The 7,290-nt window shown below is 38.0% G+C and overlaps 1 long non-coding RNA gene across 14 annotated transcripts; it reads right to left on the minus strand.

Annotated features, from left to right (window-relative positions):
* Positions 1-617: 617 nt before the first annotated feature.
* LOC120076369 lies at positions 618-2,911 on the minus strand. 14 transcript variants are annotated; one of them, XR_005481525.1, is made up of 6 exons: positions 2,647-2,911; positions 2,465-2,565; positions 2,284-2,383; positions 2,056-2,195; positions 1,527-1,580; positions 618-861 (listed from the first exon to the last, which is right to left on the minus strand). It is a non-coding gene; the product is annotated as an uncharacterized LOC120076369 (long non-coding RNA). The 14 variants fall into 14 exon arrangements; XR_005481522.1 differs by having other exon boundaries at positions 618-1,237; XR_005481524.1 differs by having other exon boundaries at positions 618-1,272.
* Between the last annotated feature and the right edge of the window lie 4,379 nt (positions 2,912-7,290).

Here is a 7,290-nt window from a genome sequence, read left to right on the forward strand (position 1 = left end):
AAAAATGTTTTGAGATCTCTCTCTCTCTCAAAAAAAAAAAAAAAAAAAAAAAGAAACTCACGGAGCTTGTCAAGTACATACAGATTTACTAAGCAGCTTGAGTGAAGTAAACGACCGTGTAGTGTTTTGTAGGCGACAGGCACTGAGCTAAACGATGAGCTAAACGATCGCTTAGCTTTAGCTAAAAGATTGGACATCGACCTATGCGATAGGTTTTTGTCTTCTCCCACTTGCCCAATCATGTACACGATTGTTAATTCCTGCTTCGACTGCCTCATACCAAGTCTGAACAGAGCCCACCCTCTAGATTCTCACACCGAAAATACCAAGGTAACCTTCTTGGTGGTGTCTTACTCAACTCGACACCGTCGAGGTTCTGTGGAGGCCGTTCGTGTTCTTGCTGAGGAGTTCATGACCGACGCGATTGCTGAGGACGAGCGCGAAGTGTTCGTATAGTGTTGCTATCACACCCTCCCCCAGATTTCCCTTTTAATCCCTCAGATTTCCCTTTTAATCCCTGGGAAAGAGCATGAGATACATTCTTCTTATTAACATACAAACAATGCAACCCAAGGGGTTTACTCAACCTATACACCTGTACAACTGATAACAGTTCATAATTAACTTGATCTTCCACTACACTGGCATACAGAATCCTTTCACAACATGTTTTCATATATACTGAAGTAGACTTTATACAATCATCTGCTAAGTTTACACAACAAAGGTTCTCTCTACCCCAACTTTCCACCATGCCTACTACATGCCAACTAACTCAAAACTTAATAATAATAAGCTAAGGGAGGATCCACACCAGAGACTTTGCAAGGTTAGGTCAAGCTCCTGGAAACCTTTCGCTACCTGGGAAGAAAGAGAACATTTGAAAACATTAGACAGATGTCTAATGAGTGATAGAGATATTTAAACGTTCTTATTAAATCAAAATCAAGCTGGTTTCAACATAGGGAAACCTTTTGCATAACACATTCCATAGTCATAAAACTAGAAATCATGGTTCATAAATACTTTGTCATTTGAAAACATAGTTCATAAACATCGTAACCATCTGAAAACATAGTACCCTTAAATCCTTAGTTGAGGTGGAGCAAGCTCAACACTCTCATCGTCGTAAACTGTGATACGTGCATGCAGAGCTCTCATACATCGGGCTGTCTTGATACATCACCGAAGTCCTCATGTGTTAGGGTCCCATTCATTTCGATACCGTCTCGATGTCCTTAGGTATCGGTACATAGGGTACTTATCATTTAACTAAAACATGTTCAGTACTCAATAGCTTGTAAAACATACTTCAAGAAACGTGAAACATAGGATGCTTACAAATCATAGGTACAAGCTCGTCAATCATATTTAAATAACATTGAACATAAAACTCACTTCAGGCATCATCCAATCATTTATAAGAAAATAACAATATGCCTGGGAAGTCTTTGCTCATAAACATGTAATTGCAGATTTTTCAATAACTTAATAAAGCATAGTTTGAAAACATTTTTGTCACTCACTATTCGGAGCTCGTTTCCCCGGGTGTTTATACATATCGCAAAGCCTTGTCTGACCTGAAAAGCAGTTCCAAATCCTTTATCAATCACTTTTCTGTTATTTATCTCGTCTATACTCAGACTCGGCTTATACTTTTCTTGAAAACCATTATATGTCCCATTATCCCTTAAACATGGGTACTTCAAGGTTAAACTCAAATAATCCTTCACATCACCCATGTTATCATAAATGAGCTAAACCATGAACTTTTAACCTTACCCAACCTATAAATTCACTTTAAAACTTTACTCCTTTTCGAATTGGGCTTACACTCAACCTATACCACTATTACTCATAAAATCTCCAAAAATTCACCTAAACTCCAAATTCAGGTATTTTTAAGTTAAAAAAAAAAAAATCTAAAATACCTATTTAAGCCCAAAGAAAAATAGTCAATGAGTCCAAAAATAATCAATTTTGGAGCCAAACTCACCGACTTCAAAATAGGCCTTAACTTACTCAAATTTAGGTGCCATGGCTATTGACACATACATGTGGGCAAGGATGGGCGTGCTGTGGGCTTAGGAAGGTGCTGAAGCAAGCAATAGGCGTGCTGAGGGGCGGTCTTGACCGTGAGGCACCCACACAAGCTGGCAGCAAGTCCCCAGCGTTTTTCCAGATTTTCAGCCAAACTTCAAAAATTTATAACTAATTAATTACTTGACCAAATTGAGTGAAATTTGTGTCAAACTATTTGATTTCAAGTCCTATACAACTTACTTGAAGATAGAAAGACCTAAAAACCGTTGGATTGTCCAGAAATCGCCTGGAACCAGAAGGTACCATTCTTCACGATTCCTGCAACCCCCTTCTGTTCCACCTGAGAAATCATTTATTTCCCTTCGTTTTTAGGTTTTGAATCCTTCAGAAAAGTTGTTATAAATCGAATTAGCTAACTAACCTCACACATTTCAGCTTCTAACTCCTCCTAGAAAGCTCAAACCGCTTCAAGAACCAGAGCTCTCTCCAGTTTCTCGATTTTTCTTACCCACTGACTTCCACCTGAAAATTCATCCACTTCCAATCATTTTCAGCTCTAACAACCTTCGCAAAAGTTTCAAATAATTGAGTTAGCTTTCTAACCTGACCAATTGGAGCTTCTAAGTCGTTCTGTACAACCAGATATCACAGAAAACCCAGAATACGCTCAGATTGGCCTCTATTCCAGACTTCCTTCACTTCCTTCTTGAATTTCACCAACAAATCTTACTTCAATTCCTTCAGAAATATTATATCTTCATCTTCCTCATCTTCTTCGCGTGTTAGCTGCAAATTTTCATAGATTTTCTTGAGAGAGAAGACCTCCACCGCCAAAGAAGAACCACTTCCTTCTCTTTTTCTTTTTATCTTTTATTATTTACTTCACATACTAATTTCCACTAACTCTTATATATAGTTATTCACTTAATTCTAGCTACTTAATTGCAGTAATTATTTAACAATAATAATAATCCTTAATAATTATAAATAAGGATAATAATTTGCTAATGTTCTTTGTAGTTACTTAATAAATAATAATAATAAATATAATAGCAGTAATTGTTTTAATAATAATAATAATCCTTAATACTCACTTAATTATAACTTAACCATGGTTAACTTAATCCCTGAGCCAAACTAACTTCTCTTGTGTACTTCTTTAATTTGCCAATGTTCCCCTACTCCTCCTTTAGTATACTTATATAAATCTCAAGCTTAAGAAATCACATAAGAATTTAGGGTTAAGGTTTAGGGCTTACAGCTGCAGTCGTATTATTCGAGCGTTCGAGGTTGCTATGTTTGAGCGTTCATGAGCAAGGAGTGTGGAGACGAATCTACAAATGTTTGTAGCTTTCGCCTTGTTCATTTGTAGTTATCATGCTGTAATTTCTGTAACAATTGCATAACTGTTTGTTATGTTTACGACTGTAATTTGTAACGTTCATTCATGATTGTAATTTGGAATGATCTATTTTTTGCTGCTCATGGAAATCCTCGTGATCGATTTCCTTCAATTTGTATCAGAGCCAGGTTATTTTGATATTCCAAATTACAACTCTATTTTGAACTTCATTTGACAGTCGCAGTGAGTTTCTGCATTTGTGGTGAAGTTGATGAATGTTTTTGGTTTAATTGCCTTTTAGTTAAAGCTTTCTATAATTATAAAGTGTTAATTGTAAGGGCCCCTATGTTTGAGGGCATAATTAACTTTGCAATCGAGTCTGTAATTCAAAGAGTTTGAGTTCGTCGAGTCGTTCGTGTTGAAGTTTCGAAGCATGGAGATGCGGTTCTCAACGAAGAAGAAGACCAAGCGTTGGTCGTATCATGTAGCCTCAGATAAACAATCGTTGGGATTTAACTAAGCGATCATTTAGATTTTTCTAAAAGATTATGTTGTATTTTCTAAACGATCATTTAGCTAATGCTAAGCGATGGGGTAAATCGTTTACTCTATCGTGTAGCGTTGGTTGCATGATCGCATAGGCGCTGGAGGTAGACGATCGTAGTGGGAGCATGTGATGCTCATCGTTTAGTAAAAGGAGCGCACTAGACGATCGTGTAGTTAGCAAGCTTCATTGCTTAGTTACTACCTACATGATCACGCATATGCGATACGGAGGCGCTAGCTAAGCGATCACTTAGGCGATGGTGCTTCACGGGATCGTAGTCGTTTAGATGATCGCGGAAGGCGGGCGTTGTGCAGAGCTGTCTCTTATACACATCTAGATGTGTATAAGAGACAGATCGTGGTGGGAGCATGTGATGCTCATCGTTTAGTAAAAGGAGCGCACTAGAAGATCGTGTAGTTAGCAAGCTTCATTGCTTAGTTACTACCTACATGATCACGCATATGCGATACGGAGGCGCTAGCTAAGCGATCACTTAGGCGATGGTGCTTCACAGGATCGTAGTCGTTTAGATGATCGCGGAAGGCGGGCGTTGTGCAGAGCGTGATAAGCGATCGTGTACCTCAGGCTTCATCGCTTAGTAAAGGTACGTGATCGTGTAGTAATAGCTAAACGATCGTTTAGATTTTTCTAAACGATCGTGTAGTAAATGTTAAACGATTGTTTAACTCTGGGAGCGCTGGTAAGTGATAGAGCAAAGCGTTTGTTTTATCGTGTAGACGATTGTGGGGTGCTTAGTACACGATGGTTGGAGACACTATGCTTTGCTCGAGCGGTTCAAGACCCGGTTTGCCTGTTTAAACCGGAGACTCCTTGTCTTTGTAATAGTTAGCTTTAATTTTGTGGTTTTTAAGGAATTTTACCCGGTTCATCAACATTGGTTTATTATGCATGTGATGCATGGTGTATATGCCAAAGTGTTTGACATATAGTTCAAAACCCACCTTAGGTTATGCAATTATTCATGCATCATGTATTATAATTGTTATAATCGAGCATGAAGAAATTACTTGAAAGCATGCGCATACATCATGAAATATAAGAGTTATATTTTGCATGGATTGAGCATTATCATGCATCATCCTTTTTATTATAAATGTTATAGTCTAAGGGTGAATGGAAGCATGCTTTGCTTATTTCATTGCTGTTTTGTATAAGCATTATATAAAAGAAGTAGCAATGAATGGACAATGCATTGAGTATGACACTTAAGCTGTTTATAAGCGTTACGAATGCCTTGCATGTGTTAGCTTAGCATTGTGGTTGTTTCTGTTTATAAGTGTTATAAAGGAAATTAGACCTAAAATCAATAATTAAGAGTTGCGTGCGTGATAACGGGCAGAAATGCACGTCATTACAATGCAAAGATATAAAGCAATGAAGGATTGCGATGGTACAAATATGTAAAATTGTGTCCAAAAGCATTAAGTTGAGAACATTGCGATCGCATTAAAGCAGCTAATTTACCTATTTTGTACAGGAAAATGTGTTGGCGCAAGGCAGAATTGCGATCCAAGGAATTCAGCGTCCGAGAGCATTAGAAGATTGCGACCACAAAGCTATGAGATCGTATGCGTTCGCGAAGATATACTCAAGAAGGTGGCCGCAGAAAGACGACGGATCAAGGTGAAAGCCTAATAAATCAGGATGGGACAGAAAGCTGATGACTGTCGAATCCGAATTTAGTTGACAAGCCATTAACGACACACTGTAGCAAGTATATTCAACTTTTTCGGTGACAATTAATCGGCGCACCAGACAGAGATTTAATGACATCCCATCATAGCAATCATTTGAGAGAAAAGTTCTTCACCCTGAAGTTCTATAAATACCGAAGGCCACATTCGTTAAAGAAGTTCAGTTCCACTCTAGTTCAGCAGTTTTAGAATTTTAGAGTTCTTTTCCACCATATACATAGATAGCCGTAGTCTGTAATTTCTATATACTTAGAATCGGAGGTGAAGGAAGAGAGACGACGTCGGAAGATCATTCTTGGTGAGCTCGAGAGAGTGTTGGGAAGCATTGAGAACAGAGAGAGGGCCGACTCTTGTGAAAGCAAGAATATTCTTTTAGGCACAGTAGATAAAGATACAGTGTAAAAGCCTTGGGAAGCAAGACATTGCTACCAGGATCCCTATCCTTACTTTCTATTGTCATTCTGTATTCTGATTTCATTTATAAAATGGAAATTGCATCTCTACATCTATTCACTCTCTTTACATTACACATGAGTAATTAAACTTCTGAATAGGTTGAGAAGCACTTAGCTAGCATGGCCTAAGATCTTCATTTTATGCGATCATCTTGTCTTATGTATGCATCCATCACCCCTTTAGAGCTACTCGAGAGAGAGTCTAAGGAAAGAACCTAGACTTGAGAGAGCTAGGTTAGAATCTAGGCTTGAGAAAGTTAGATTAGAACCGCATAAGCAAGAGATAGAAACTTAGAGATAAGTTCTGTTTGCTAACATGTATCGCATGCACCCTACAAATAGGTTATGGTAGTATGTGGTCGCCTTGTGTATGTGTGTGTCATTCATCATCGCATAGACAAGAATAGAGGCTTAGACATAAGTCCTATAGACATCATCGTATACATTGCATGCATCCTAAAACTAGGAGCTATAACATTTGCATTGAGAGATGACCTGCTGTTGTATGTGTGTAGCATGATCTCATAACGTGAATGCAATCTTAAGAAGTGTTAGCTAAATCCCTTCTCAACCCGTTCCCCCACATACTCATTGTAACTTTCGTTGTTATTAACTCTTTTCTCAATTCCGCTGCAAGAATCTATACCTTAAACAAACATACCAACCAACTCATTGTTTTATTTGTCACCGCAAAAAACTCTGAAATCACCGTCGCATACTGTCTCCATAGTCCCTGTGTTCGACCCTGGGCTTACCAGGCAATCTAGTAGGATTTATACTTGGATTTTGCTAGGAAAACTTTCATGCACAACGCATACATCACCATCGCAATATACACCATTATTTCATAATATTCACAATGCATCAGTGCAGACTTAGGGTGAACTCAAGTTTTTTAAAAGGGTTTTAAAATTGGATTGAGATAGACCTAAGTTCAAGTGGTTCTAAAGAGTTTAGCAACCTAGATTAATCTTTTAAATCGGTTTAATAGGATTAAATTGGTTGAAATAAAAGATTAAGTTTGTTGTAAACCTATCTATAAGGGACCTTTTGTCTAAGGTGGGTTCTGGCTAGGATGAGGTTCTTAAGTTGACGGAAATGTAAAACCCCTACTTGGGAATCTACCTGAAAAGGTGAATTAGATAGATTTTCAACAAGCATGCGGCGATTTGGTCAAAGATTCCATTA

This window comes from Benincasa hispida, chromosome 4 (genome assembly GCF_009727055.1).
Source record: "Benincasa hispida cultivar B227 chromosome 4, ASM972705v1, whole genome shotgun sequence".
NCBI classification, from domain to species: domain Eukaryota; kingdom Viridiplantae; phylum Streptophyta; class Magnoliopsida; order Cucurbitales; family Cucurbitaceae; genus Benincasa; species Benincasa hispida.